A 16,071-nucleotide genomic window follows, 5' to 3' on the forward strand; every position below is an offset into this window, starting at 1 on the left:
CAGATTTAAAGCTCCTGAATTCTTTAATTCAGACATTCTAAGCAACTACAGAGTACTTTTTCTAAAGTGAACCTGCCAAACAGAACAACAGGGAGATGCCAAAATACTACTCACTAAACCTGTCCATTTGAACTGGACTGACCGAATATCTACTGTTTGTATCCATTATAAAATACAAATGATAAATACATCAATTACACACTATATCTGTTGATGCTGGTGCTCATATGTGCATAAACACAACTGGCCCTTTAAAGATCCACCTCTGTGGGTGAGCATCCACTATAAAACACTCACAAGACATTCATTTTGACAACTATGCAAATATTTTGAAATTTCACACAAAAATACTATGGATCAGAGCCCCGAAAGCATGACTAGTTCATGAATCAACAGCGGACTTATGCGTGCCTAGACTCCGATATGCAAGAGTGTCATTGTTACTATTACTCTGATCGTCTTTACTTTCACATTAGTGCGAGGGTTTGTTTCATGCAGTCAAGAGATGAAGTAGAGACCCGTTTTTCCACGGGGGTATAGGTTACTTTTATGTGGCTTTTGCTGGTGGGAGTGGGACAAAATAACATACATTTCTGCAGAAGCGGGCAGGAGCGGGACTAAAAACTCAGTCTCTTGCAGGTCTCCCCACACGGAAAGAACCTATATAAACATATATGTTTTAATATAGGTTTTTATATAGGTTTGTAATATATGTGACATATATAAAATTGGCCGTTTTCCTATATTATATGAACATATATGCACATACATGTACACATATATGTACACACATATATGCGCATATATGTACATATAATATAGGAAAACGGTCTATTTTATATATGTCACATATATTACAAACCTATATAAAAACCTATATTAAAACATATATGTTTATATAGGTTCTTTCTGTGTGTAGAATATTTTACTTTAACTTTATGGTTTTTGTTTGACAGCCGTAGCTGCCAGTCGTTTGACCATTTTTTTTTTTTACAGTGTAAAACCCTTATTTGACAAATTTTATCTAGATTATTACAATGAAAGCACAAAATGTTCTCCCAGAGAAACCCTGTTATTTTACAAATCATTACAATAAAAAAACATTTAATAAAGTGTCAAAGCATGCTCAAGGAGGAAAATTAAGTTTTATTTAAAAGACAAAAAACAGTCTGCAATACAAAGTCTGTGCAAATGCCATATAAAATTAACATTTTACATTTCAGCTATTTTTTTAAGAAATACAGCACAATTACATTAAAAGAACATGGGGCAGTTTCATCAAAACATTTAATTAAATAAATGTTTAACTTAAAACTATTAGAAAATATTTCCTGATAATTCACTCACCCCCATGTAATCAAGATGTTCATATCTTTCTTTCTTTAAATTGAAAGGAAATTAATTTTTTTGAGAAAAAGATTTCCAGATTTTTCTCCATATAGTGGACTTCAGTGGGATTAAGGTCAAGGATAAAGGTTTCAAAATTTCAAAACAGCTTTCAAAGGGCTTTACAAGTTCCCAGTGACCCTTATTCCTTGGATGGGATGATGTTGCTGGTAGGTTTCTTTAAGCATCTTGGAGATGTTGCCACAGTTCTTCTGGATTTTAATTATGAGATTTGACCTCTGTGTGAAGCGCTGTTTGTTTTCATACTTATTTTGTCACTGATTATTATAATTAATGGCAAATGAACACTTGGAAATGTAAACTGATATTTCATACTGACACACTATAGCAAATGATAGAAAGAAGTTTAAACATTAGTTAAGTTTAAACCATTAGTTAGTTTAAATACTAGTGTTCTAATCATTTTGGGCACCACTGTAGCTCTGATAATTAATGTAGTGTGAGAATAAGTAAACAAAACACACAACAAAAGGTCCATGACTGGACCAGAAGTGACAGACACATGGAGATAAAGAGCAGTCCTCCTCCAAACGGCCTGGAATCAGCTTGGGGTAAAAAACAAAACAAAAACAATTTAAAACAAAAACAAAAAAATGGAAGAAAAATACTACATTCCTTTAAAAATAAATTAATGTTAGTGTCTTAATGTTAGAAATGAATACTTACTTCATCTGTAGATCATGTAGTAGAAGATTTTCATTCCCAAAACTTCTGGATCATAAGGGGGAAACACACACACAAGCAATCAATTACATTAAAATGTATTTGTTTGATAAGACATTATCTACTTACTGACAGACATGGGCTTGCGATAAATAAATTTTAATTATTTTGTTTGATAAGACATTATCTACTTACTGACAGACATGGGCTTGCTGGGGGGTCATCTCAAAAATGCTGCAGTAAAAAGGTTTCATATGAGTTGTGCATATAATATGGGACGTCCTGAATAAGAACTGATCATTGTTTTTTTCTACTTTTTAGAAATGGGGTCTATATACCCCGTTAAAATGTAATCATGTCCCATATCTCAAAAATGCTGCAGTATGGTTTCATATGAGTTTTGCATATAATATTATGGGACGTCCTGAATAAGAACTGATCATTGTTTTTTTTTCTACTTTTTAGAAATGGGGTCTATATACCCCGTTAAAATGTAATAATGTCCCATATCTCAAAAATGCTGCAGTAAAAAGGTTTCATATGAGTTTTGCATATAATATGGGACGTCCTGAATAAGAACTGATCATTGTTTTTATTCTACTTTTTAGAAATGGGGTCTATATACCCCGTTAAAATGTAATAATGTCCCATATCTCAAAAATGCTGCAGTAAAAAGGTTTCATATGAGTTTTGCATATAATATGGGCCGTCCTGAATAAGAACTGATCATTGTTTTTTTTTTCTACTTTTTCTACTTATTAGACTCTAAAGTCTAATAATGTCCCATTTATCAGAAAAGAACTGTCAAGTACACCAATAAATAAAACGGATATTAAAGCAGAAATGCAAATAAATAAGTAAGTAAAAATTCACGAGCATTTTATAGTATTATCTCTAAGTCCTGGGCTTCTAAATGAAAAGCGCTCTGCAAGCGCGTTCTCTCTGTGTTGTTTCTGAAACTACCGTAATCACTGTAATATGCGCGCACACTTAAAATCAATCGCGGCTGGCTTGACCGTGTTTTTCTGAACTGCGGCTGGCTTTACCGCAGTGATTATTTGCATGAGACGCTGCTTTAAAAAAAAAATTATAAAAAATACGGGACAAAACCCGTCCCGTATTGATTCAAAACGGGACGCGCAATTTCATTCTCAAATACGGGACGATTCCGTATTTTAAGGGACGGGTGGCAACCCTAATCCTACTGTATATTCCACCAGAGAGGACTGCAAACGTATTGTCATTTGGACTACTGTGCTATTGCTTTTTGACACGACTTTTTCAAAAAATTATACACTCACTCTTTATTGGTTAATTTGTTCTTTATAAAAAATAAACGATTTTTAATGCAATACATTTTTATTGCATGGTTACATGATTTGTGGATTTTTAGACTGATTTTCTATTTTATATATATTCTACTTCTGTTTTATATAAAATTACAGAGTTTTAAAGTAAAATACACCTAAATATAAAACTAATAAGATTTACTTTCAAATTAAAAAAAAGAAAATTAAACTGTTAGTATGGACATAAATCTTAATGAGCTACATTATTTAATTACAGATTGTTTTTGTAATTTATGTCAATGTGTAAGTAATTTAAAACAGAAAACAGAAAAAATACTGTAAAAAATACAATATTTTTTTGTATAGAAAAATTAGAATTCCTGGAGTTTGTCATTAATGGAATAATACTTAAAATAACAATTTTAATTAATTTACAGATATTGTTTGTAATTTTACAAAGTTTTAACATAATTTAAGATAACACAAAAAATACTGTAAAAATGTCCTGTATAAAAAAGAAAAAATACTGTAATTTGTCTTTAATGATATAAGACCTAAAATAACAGTCAAGTTGTTAGTTTACAGATATTGTTAGTAATATTACTAAGTTTTGAATTTAATTTGAAATAACAGAAAACTACTGTAAAAAAGTTAATTATTTGCTGTAAAATTAGTTTTTTTTTTTTTACAGTGCAGTTGCAAAAGTGAGATGTGAGCTAAAATGACCAGATCCTGCCGTGAGCTATATAGGAGACATATCTTGTATGTACATATAGGGCTTATATGTGGATATAAAGAAGCAATACAGGAGACCTATATGGCGTGTATATGCACATATATGCACCTCAATTTTGCCTATATGTGGCTTATATACGCATATATGCAGCATATATATTATCATATATGTGCATATATACCGCATATAGGTTTCATATATGCGCATATATCCTAATATAGGTTCTTTCCGTGTGGGTCTGATGATGTTTGTGTGCCGCGGTTGTAAGTTTTGAGCCACCGTTCAGTCTGTATTTAACAGTGCGATGAGGCTTGCTGCGCCGAGTCCAAAGCAATCAATCACAGAACACGAAAGAAGCTTTTGTATCTTCGTCAAGAAAAAAAAAATAGCTTTTTGAAAGCGCTCTCCGAGGTGGATAAATTTGAAAATGCAGTTTATATGCTAGTCATATAAAGCTACTTGCTTCTGGCAGCTATGACTGTGTCAGTGTTCTGTTTGTGCAACCTGACTGGCACTGATAATTGTCACAGTCATACTGGTTCATATTAGATTACCTGTAATAAATTAGGTGGATTATCTTCAGTGATCATCTCCGCTCTTGTGATGGACGGGTTATACCAGTGTTTCCCAACTCCAGTCCTTGCCCCCTGCATATTTTGTATGTATCTCTTATTAGCGAGGTTAAGCGCTGGGTTATACAATAAGTGACATTGACTTAAAACATGTTATGCTGGCATCATTGAACAGGGCTTTTATATTTGGAGAATGTGTTTTGCCCATGGCATCATTGTCACGGTACATGCATCTGTTGTGTTTTTCTCTGTCTCGTGATTATGTGCTGTGTGTGTGTGTGTTACGTCATGCTCCCCAGCACGCTGCCAATCAGTCCTCCACAGGTGCATCTCATCATCTCCGGCTATTTATACTCACCTCGTTCTCATCTCTCCTGTCGATAGTTCATTCTGGATTGGGTTCGTGTCGGTATTGTTGGTCGTGTCTTCGTCTCAGTTGGATTTGTATTTCGTCAGTGTTCACCTGGATTTACTCACCTTCACGGGATCATCACGCCACGTCATCACCGCCATCAAGCCCCTGTGTCACCCAGCCGAGAGATTTCACCACGTTGCAGTTTGTTCATCTTGTTTGTCTTCAATAAACATCCATTTCACTGCAATTGCTTCCTCGTCTCTGTTTGCACCGTCACAGAACTATCGACCAGGAATGGAAGCAGCAGGGTCCACTCGTCTCACTTTGGAGGAATGTCTGCTGTCTTGTGTCTCTCGGCTGGAAGCCCAGGAGAAGAGCTCAACGGACACGGGAACGGCCGTTCGAGCTCTTGTGACACAGGTGTCCGACCTGACCCAGCGTATGCAGCAGATGCAACTTCCCGCTGCGCCGCCCACGCCGCCCATGCCGGCCGCTCCGGTTCCCCTTCCTGGACCATCTGGGGCTGCCCACCAACCGGAGCCCCGCCTTCCCCCACCAGAGCTGTACAGTGGTGAGCCGAACTTTTGCCGAGCTTTCCTCACTAGATGTACGATGCATTTTTCTTTACAGCCCCGCACGTTTCCTAGTGAGGAGAGCAAGGTGGCGTTCGCGCTCACCCTGTTAACGGGGAAGGCAGCCCTTTGGGGCACGGCGGTGTGGGAAAACCAGGATCCGTGTTGTGCCTCGTTCTCGGCACTTGCCGCCGAGATGAAAAGGGTGTTCGACCGCGCAGCCACCGGAAGAGAGGCTGCGCGGAGATTAACGGACCTCAAGCAGGGGGAGAGGTCCGTTTCAGACTATTCTATTGAGTTTCGCACCCTGGCGGCGGAGTGCCGATGGAACGAGGAGGCGCAGTGGGACATGTTCCTGCATGGGCTGGCTGACCGCGTCCAGCAGGAGATCTACGCCCTGGACCTGCCCGCAGACCTCAACGCCTTGATCGACCTGGCACTGCGGGTGGACGCTCGACTCTCCCGAGCCGAGCGGCGGTGGTTACCCGCTCGGCTTCCCCCTGGGGAGGGACTCCCATCTCGAGCCAGCGGCAGAGACGCGGTCAGTCCCTTCGACGATCACGAGCCTATGCAGGTGGGTCGGGCTCGGCTTACTCGGGAGGAGAGGGAGAGGCGGAGATCCCATGGACTGTGTATGTACTGTGGGGCAGCTGGGCACTTTGCTGCCAGCTGTCCGGTAAAAGGGCAAGCCCGGCAGTAAATGTGAGGCTACTGTCGGGTGGGGTCTCCGCTACCAAGCCCTCGTCTAGATCTACCTCCACCCTCCTTCCGGTTAGGCTTGCATGGCATCTTCACAACATCCGTTGCACTGCACTACTGGATTCGGGGGCGGAAGGTAATTTTATGGATTTTTCGTTTGCTGTACTTCACCATGTTCCACTTCTTCCCCTCAGTAGTACCATCGCCGTCCACGCCCTCAACGGTCAGACTCTTCCCACCATCACCACCATATCCGAACCTGTTACTCTCACGGTGTCATGCAATCACCGTGAGAGTATTTCCTTTTACATACTGGACTCCCCTCATGCACCCGTTGTTCTAGGTCACCCTTGGCTCATCAAACACAACCCCAGGATTGATTGGCAGCTTAAGTCTGTGTCTGAGTGGAGCATTAAGTGTCATGAGTCCTGTCTTGTGTCTGCTTGTTCGTCTGTTTCTGGTGTTGTGTTGCAGGAAAAGACGACAGATCTGTGTAACGTGCCTGCGGAGTACCTCGACCTGAAGGAAGTGTTCAGTAAGTCTAGGGCTGATTCTCTCCCTCCTCATCGTCCCTATGACTGTGCTATAGATTTACTGCCAGGTACGTCTCCGTCTAAGGGCAAATTATATTCACTTTCTACTCCTGAAAGAGAGGCTATGGAGAAATACATTTCTGATTCTCTAGCAGCCGGGTTCATTCGACCCTCCTCTTCTCCAGCGGGGGCGGGGTTCTTTTTTGTGGGGAAGAAAGACGGATCTCTGCGACCTTGTATTGATTACCGGGGGCTGAATAATATCACGGTAAAGAATACCTATCCTTTGCCGTTGATATCTTCAGCCTTCGAGAGGTTGCAGGGAGCGTCAGTCTTCACTAAATTGGACTTAAGAAACGCTTATCATTTGGTTCGCATCAGGAGGGGAGATGAGTGGAAGACCGCCTTTAATACCCCCAGGGGGCACTTTGAGTACTTGGTCATGCCCTTCGGCTTGTCCAACTCCCCAGGGGTCTTTCAGGCACTCGTTAATGATGTGCTGCGAGACATGGTCGATCAGTTCATTTATGTCTACCTGGACGACATATTGATTTTTTCCTCTTCTCTCCAAGAACATGTGCAGCACGTCAGACGAGTGCTCCAAAGGCTGTTAGAGAATGGGCTTTTTGTCAAGGCGGAGAAATGCGACCTTCATGCACAGTCTGTTCCTTTTCTAGGGTACATCTTGTCGGCTGAGGGAGTTCGTGTGGATCCAGCGAAGGTTCAGGCTGTGGTGGATTGGCCAACTCCAGATTCCCGTAAGGCCCTACAGAGGTTTCTGGGGTTTGCCAATTTTTACCGACGGTTCGTCCGCAATTACAGCCAACTAGCCGCGCCTCTGACAGCCTTAACCTCCCCCAGAACGACGTTCAGGTGGTCTGACGCAGCCGAGGCGGCGTTTACCAAACTGAAAAGCCGCTTCGTTTCGGCTCCCATCCTTGTGACCCCTGATCCTTCACGTCAGTTCGTGGTGGAGGTTGACGCATCAGAGGTGGGGGTGGGTGCGGTTCTCTCACAGCGTTCGACCACAGACGACAAGATGCATCCTTGCGCGTTTTATTCACATCGTCTGTCACCTGCGGAATCAAATTATGATATTGGTAACCAGGAGTTGTTGGCAGTCAAGTTGGCCTTAGAGGAATGGCGTCATTGGTTAGAAGGGTCGGGGGTACCCTTTATTGTATGGACCGATCACAAAAACCTCGAATATATTAAGACTGCTAAAAGATTGAACTCTAGGCAGGCTCGGTGGGCACTTTTTTTCGGACGTTTTGATTTTACTCTCTCGTTCCGCCCGGGTTCCAAAAACATCAAACCCGATTCTTTGTCGCGCATTTTTGACCACGCCGATCGCCCGTCCACTCCCGAGAGTATTTTTCCTGAGACGCTTATCGTTTCAACTCTCATTTGGGAGGTCGAAACGAAGGTTAAAACAGCCTTAGAAGGGGTAACGCCTCCGGACGCTTGCCCACCGAACCGTTTATTTGTGCCAGAGGAATTACGGTCTGAGGTTATTCAGTGGGGTCATTGCTCTAACGTAGCGTGTCATCCAGGAGTCAATCGTACCGTACGCTTGGTCAAACAACGGTTTTGGTGGCCTCTTATGGCTCGTGACGTTCGCAGTTTTGTTTTGGCTTGTTCAGTTTGCGCCACTGGTAAGACATCTAACAGACCTCCAGATGGGCTCCTTCAACCGCTGCCGGTCCCTTCGAGACCCTGGTCCCACATCGCTCTAGATTTTGTTACCGCCCTCCCGCCCTCCCAGGGCAACACGGTAGTTTTGACCGTGGTGGACCGGTTCTCGAAGGCGGCCCATTTTATCCCCTTGCCCAAATTACCCTCAGCCAAGGAGACAGCGGTAGCTGTCGTTGACCACGTCTTTCGGCTACATGGCCTCCCGGCGGACGTGGTCTCTGACAGGGGACCCCAATTTGTATCCAAATTTTGGAAAGAGTTTTGTAAATTACTGGGGGCCACTGTTAGTCTCTCTTCGGGGTTCCATCCTCAAAGCAATGGTCAAACTGAGAGAGCCAACCAAGATTTGGAGAGAACGTTGCGATGTATGGTCACTAGAAACCCTTCCTCCTGGAGCCAACAACTCTCAATGGTGGAGTACGCCCACAAGTCGTTGCCAGTATCATCTACGGGCCTATCCCCATTTGAAGGTAGTATAGGGTACCAGCCACCAGTTTTTTCCAGTCTGGAATCCGAAGTCGCGGTCCCCTCTGCCCACGCCTTTGTCCAGAGGTGTCATCGCACTTGGACTAGAGCCCGTGAGACTCTGCTCCAAGTGAGAGAGCGCACCAAGGCTAAAGCCGATCGCCACCGGTCTAAGCCTCCCGTATACGTCGTCGGTTCCAAAGTGTGGCTTTCTACCAAGAACATTCCTCTGCGTTCCGTTTCGAATAAACTTGCTCCCAAATTTATTGGCCCGTTTGCTGTCACCAAGATCATTAGTCCGGTGGCAGTCCGCCTTAAACTTCCTCCAGTGTACAGGAGAATTCATCCCGTGTTTCATGTCTCCAAAATTAAACCTGTTTTTTTTGCACGAATTAATCCGCCTGCCCCGGTTCCCCCACCGCCGCGGCTCGTAGATGGGGAACCCACGTATTCGGTTAATCGCATTCTGGACTCGAGACGGAGGGGACGCGGATTTCAGTACTTGGTGGACTGGGAAGGTTACGGTCCGGAGGAGAGAAGTTGGGTGCCTGCCAGAGACATACTGGATCACTCTCTTATTGATGAATTTAATCAACAGGTGCAGGAGGCTGGGAACGTCAGGAGACGTTCTTAGGAGATGGGGTACTGTCACGGTACATGCATCTGTTGTGTTTTTCTCTGTCTCGTGATTATGTGCTGTGTGTGTGTGTGTTACGTCATGCTCCCCAGCACGCTGCCAATCAGTCCTCCACAGGTGCATCTCATCATCTCCGGCTATTTATACTCACCTCGTTCTCATCTCTCCTGTCGATAGTTCATTCTGGATTGGGTTCGTGTCGGTATTGTTGGTCGTGTCTTCGTCTCAGTTGGATTTGTATTTCGTCAGTGTTCACCTGGATTTACTCACCTTCACGGGATCATCACGCCACGTCATCACCGCCATCAAGCCCCTGTGTCACCCAGCCGAGAGATTTCACCACGTTGCAGTTTGTTCATCTTGTTTGTCTTCAATAAACATCCATTTCACTGCAATTGCTTCCTCGTCTCTGTTTGCACCGTCACAATCATCTGCTGACTTATTTCTTGTTTTCAGAGTACTAAAGATATATGATTAACTGGAGATGTTTTAGTTTTCTTAGTGACTTACACTGTAGGAAGTTGTTTCTGGTCCTGGGATCCATGTTGCTGAATATGACTGTGATCAGCATACATGAACAGTATCATTGTTGTGTCAAGAGAAAATGAGGTTACGTTTTATTTGACTTTACTTCTGAATGTCCTCTTTAGATATTCTACTAACTAAAAGTAACTTTGCTACAGCAAAGCAAAGCAACTACATGTCAACTGAATTTCATTACATGTAAACTCAGGGTAGGGTTTGTAAAACAGTTTGTATAAATAAAGTTTTAACACTGTGTTACAATATGCCCCGATGTTATTAAACTGTATGCTATTCTATGACATTAGCGGTGGCATTAGGATTTTGAAAAGAAACCACAAGAAACAAGTGAATAAAGGCTGACAATCAATGTTTAATGTTCATAAGTTATTATTTCAAGAAATGTAAAATATTTTGTCTCGTATGTCGTGTTCTATGAGAGCTGTGTGTGGAGGGAGGCGTTTGTTTTTAAGCATTGTTGCGATGTGTTCATTGTCAAACTCCAAAATTAGATTATTTTTATTTTTTAAAAAACGTCATTACTTCATTTGAAAAAGTTAACACATGTGTTTTACTGACAAAATATTTTAGTTTGTTGTGTATATTTTTTCATTCGATCAGATAACATTTTAAGCTGTCATATGGTCGTGTTACAATGTACCTCACCTATGGGGCATGTTGTCACGTTTCACTTCCTTTCTTTTGAGGTAAATAACGAAAAAGGTATACACTGTAAATATGAAACAAATCGATATATTTGTACTAGACAAGTGTGAAAATAATGTGGATAAAAATTGTACTCTGAACCCCAAGTGGATTTACATAAACCGCAAAATTCAAAATGTGTTAGGTTGTGCCCCGCTCTCCCCTATACCACATGGCTTTTACACATGCGTCTTTCTTTATCCAAAATTCATGCAGAAATTTACATTAACTTTTTTTATAATGTGACTTTGTATATAGATCCTTTTTTACATTTATGGGGTTCTCAGAAAATTAAATAGTCATAGTTTTGTAAACTTCTATAGTGGTAAATGGAAACTGCCACAAATATGTTTTTGTGTCCTCATTTGCCCCAATAGCAAAAGAAAAATAAAATCCCTGACAGTGTTTCAATGACTGTTATTGTGATGACTGTTAAGCAAGAGATTGATTACAATCGTCAAAAGAGTGATAGATCAAATTTGCCATCACACCCTATTTTCAAGATACGCAGCAGAAATAAAGTGTTGTGTGAATTTAATTGCAATGTATAAAAACTATATAAAAATTAAAAGTATTCCTAGATTTACAATGTTAATAACTTTGGAAAAGCATCATCATATGGGTACGAAATTATATTCTATAAACAACATTTCTATGATGTGTTTGTGATTGTAGAGAAGTTTAAAAAGTGGGACTTTTATTTTGCTCTGGTGATGTGACGTGTTTCAGACGCGCAGAGCTCCTCATCTGTTGTGATTCGTCTGAACAAGGTTTGTAGTTTTGTGTTTTTATATAATGCAAACTGTTACATCAATTAAAGCGTTTTTTTTTTCAAGCTATGTAAAATAAATGCAGTATTGTTAAATGTAACGTTGCAATGCTTTATTTAGTGATTTAGATATTTAGATAAACAAAGCTTTAGCCTTTAGTAACAGAGAATGTGCGTCTCATTTCGCTCCCTATATCGTGAATCAATCGTGTGATGATAAGAAGTGATGAGAGAAACTCAAAATCCAAATCATTTGAATCAAATTATTTGTTGCCATATTTGCCATTTTAAGCATGATACAAATGAAATTTTTTGGTGATTTGAGAAAATTTACCAGCCATTAATATTTTTTCCTGGCCATGAAACTGTTTTTGCAGAGGCTGCTACTACAACAACTAAACATTTTTAATTAAAAAAAAAAAACACTGCATTTTAATCTTGATACAAACAAAGATGCTACACACATGTTTGCATGAGCAGTTTTTTTTATTTAAATTTGATTTGATCATTTACACATTTGAAGCAAAAAACAGAATTGTCTGACTTATTATTATTGTATCTTTATATATATAAAATGTCATACTGTGTTTTTATCATAAAATTATGTACAGAAACTGTTGCAGTGCTGCAAAACTGTGAACTTTTTTACCACAACAAGAAAAGCAATGTACAGTAAAAGAATTTCAAGATTTAGTCATTACACTTTTACAAATAATTGCAACAGCATTTAAAAAAATATTTTGACACGAAATTTCAAATATTTTTCTTTTAATCTATTAGAATGCTGTTGTGAGAAATTATATTTTTCTCATATTCGAAAATGAATCCTTCATTCATGAGAGATTTATCACCACCGAAACGTTGCTTCTTGTATCGGGTAACGTTATTCAGCCGTTAGCAGGATGAAAAACAAAACTTTTATTCAAATTCTGAACGGACTATATGTACCCTTGGAGTGCACAATAGCCCATCCTTAATAATCACTTAAAACGTGTCGCTTCAATTTATCGCAAAAGTCCCTTAATAATCAATGAACCGCTTATTTACAGTGAGAGGACTGGCAAGTGTACAAGGAAACAATCTGGCGTTTAGACGTGAGTGAATTCAGAACGCAATGGCCAATCACAGGCGTTCTAGATCAACAGATATGTCTGTGATTGTCTACATTGCTCAGCGCTACGAAAACACTTTGTCTTCTGACGATTTCCAGATCACAAACACAAATCTGCACTGAAGCTTTTGCCAAATCTGTTTAGCCAATATCTTATATTATTACAGTTTTAACTGAGGGTGCTTTTGACTGCATGAGAAAATGGATGTGTGGCGTGAGAGCGTGTGAAAAGTGTCAATTGCCTGAGTCTCACGCTGAATGCGTGAGAGTTGGCAGCCCTGAAGAGGAGAGTGAAGACATGAAGATTGAAGAGGCATTCAGAGTCAAACATGAAGATACTAACAAACAAACAGGTTGGTTTTTATTCTCTAAGCTGAAATGAATGATATTTATGAATAATGTCACAGGAGTGCAAAAATGTGGAGACATTTAACAGAAGTGTTGAGATCACATGACAAATACTAACACTGAATATCTTGCTTTCACACTGTGCATTTGTTATGACGTCATGCGGTAAGATTGTAACAGTAATATGGAATTAACCTAAACAATGTGTATGTATGTATATACAGAACATAGCCTGCTGAAGGGCAATTTTAAGTATAAAAGAGATGCTAGTGGAGCCATTCATAAAACCATAAAAGTCATTTGCATTGTTTGTGACAAGGAATGTGCCTATCATCCAAGCAGTTCTAGTTTAAAATACCACCTGAACTCAAAGCATGTTAATGTTGTGGAAGACAAGGGGCTTATGGATGCATTTTGAATCGCTTCCTCCGACACAACTTACACACTACCGTCAAGAGTTATAAGCAGGGGTGCACATGTACGACCAAAATAAGAAAATTTGTGTACTGACATGGTTGTTAATGTACAATTAATATTTTAGATCGACAAACTGTAATACTTCCTAGGATTTCTATTTGAAATGAAAGCATAATTATAGGCTATTCGCTGTCGTTGACATTTTATTTACTGACCCTCTTTACTGAACGTTCTTTAATCAGGAAGGCGCATACTGAAGGCCGACTCTCTAACCATTAGGCCATCAATTTATTATTTTGTTTACCATTTTATTTAAACATTGTATTTGGATAACTACTATTAATTTTATATTTATATATATTTAATGAGTCACACTATGTGTAGTGTGAGGACCAAACCAAATCTCCAGGTACTCTTATAAGAACCAGGCTAAAAAACTTGTGCACCCCTGGTTATAGGCTTTTATTCAATAATAAATGGTAAAAAACTGCTTCTTGTAATGTCTGTTTGTATGTTGATTAATTAATCACCACACCATGTAATTAATAAGATCAAACATTTTAATCGCTTGACAGCACTAATATATGTCACGCCCGGTTGCCTGCACCACTGTGAGGCACAAGTGGGTGTTCCTGTGTTGTCTTGAGTTCCTGCTTGTTATTGTGGTCATGGACTCAATTCCCATCATGCTATGCTTTTTATTAGTGTCTACCTGGTTCAGCTGTGTTCCATTTCCTGTTTAGGCCTGTATTTGTGAATATAAAATCCAGTCTGCATTTGTCGTTTGTGAGTGGTTGAAAATTGTTACCTGCTGTGTTTCTTGTGGACTTTCTTGGACTTGTATTTTGGACATTCGTCACTATGGATTACCATTAAAGAATTTCAAACTGCATTTGGACCCGCTGCCTGTTGTTTACTAGTGATCTACCGTTACAGAACAACTCACCACAACAAGGGATCCAGCAGTTTCCATCATGCGCCCACATCAAGGTACTCATTGTGACCCAATAAAGAAACTTTGTTCTATTTATCAAGGTGGACGTAATATTGAAGCTTATGTGAAGGATTTTCTCTTGTATTCCCACCTTGTACCTGGCAATGACGCAATGCTGAGGGATTGTTTTTCGAGTGGGCTTGATCCGGATATCAGTCTCAACTTGCCTGATGAGGATACAGATTGGACCCTGACATAATTTATTGACTTTGTTTTACTGTTTTGTGGATCCAAGTTCACTGTGGGGGAAGTGGAAGAGGAAGTATCCCCTAAACATTTTGGTTGGCAGAAGGCCATGGGCTTCAGTGGCCACAGAGTCTGTCCGACCAGGATTGCCAACATGCCACACACTAATGATTTCAAGTCCAATGTTTGTCACCACTTCCACGTCAAAGCCAGAGTCAGCTTTCAAGATGGTTGCCATGCCACAGCCAGAGTCAGCACCCAAGATGGTTGCCAGGCCACAGCCAGAGCCACCACCTGCCAGAGCTGCTTTTTCACCTGTCACCTCATCAGCCAGAGTTGCTGCATCACCAGGTTGTTTTGCTGCACCAGAAACTCTAGCCGGTTTGAAAGCCACGCCAAGGTCTTGAGCCACTATGGACAACACCAAACCAGAGTTCCCTGTCATCAGGAGTGTTGCATTTGGAGACAATAAGGCTTTCTCGGGGCGTTTGAGGCTCGCATTCAGTTTGGCTGATCCACCATTGAGGTCGGTGAGAGCTGTTGGCATCCTTAGACCATCAACAGTGGAGGTTATAGAGCTAAGTCCTCTGTCTTCAGTGCTTCCAGTTATGGCAGTGGCAATGTTGTGTGTCTGGGCAGTATACTGTACTCTCAATCTGGAACAAAGTGCAGTCCAAGAATCCATTCCAGAGCCAAGTGTAGTCCAAGAATCTGTTCCAGAGCCAAGTTTAGTCCAAGAATCTGTTCCAGAGCCAAATCCAGTTCAAGTTTCTTTTCCTGAGCCAAGTCCAGTCCAAGAATCCATTCCAGAGCCAAGTCCAGTTCAAGTTTCTGTCCTGTAGCCAAGTGTAGTCCAAGAATCCATTCCAGAGCCAAGTGTAGTCCAAGAATCTGTTCCAGTTCAAGTTTCTGTTCCTGAACCAAGTCCAGCCCACGTTTCTGATCCTGAGCCAAGTTCAGTCCAAGAATTTGTTCCAGAGTCTAGTTCAGTTCAAGAATCCATTTCAGAGCCAAGTCCAGTTCAAGTTTCTGATCCTGAACCAAGTTCAGTCCAAGACTCAGCTTCCGAACCTAGTTCGGTCACTGAACCCAAACCTGACCCAGTTCTACTCTGGTTGCCAATTAAGCTAGATCCACCTTAGCCACGGTTCGCTCCGCCAGCTCCACCTAGACCACCATCTGTCTTCTCTGCTCCACCTTCTGGTCAAGCAGCTCCATCTTTGGCCTCAATCTGGTCTCTGCCCTCTTTCATTTAAAGAAAATAGTCTGGCCCTGCATGGCATCAGCCAGAATGTCATGCCTATATCCACCTGGAACTGAAAGGCCGTCCCCCTTGAAATTCACTCCCTAGACTCCGCCCCCTTGCGTCTCTTCCATATAGGCCTATGTATATAAA

General features: G+C 40.9%; 1 pseudogene; it reads left to right on the plus strand.

The window, feature by feature from the left end:
• LOC141332979 (uncharacterized) overlaps positions 1–16,071 on the plus strand; it is a 109,070-nt pseudogene that overhangs the window by 32,104 nt on the left and 60,895 nt on the right.

The sequence above is a fragment of the Garra rufa genome, chromosome 4 (genome assembly GCF_049309525.1).
Source record: "Garra rufa chromosome 4, GarRuf1.0, whole genome shotgun sequence".
NCBI lineage: Eukaryota > Metazoa > Chordata > Actinopteri > Cypriniformes > Cyprinidae > Garra > Garra rufa.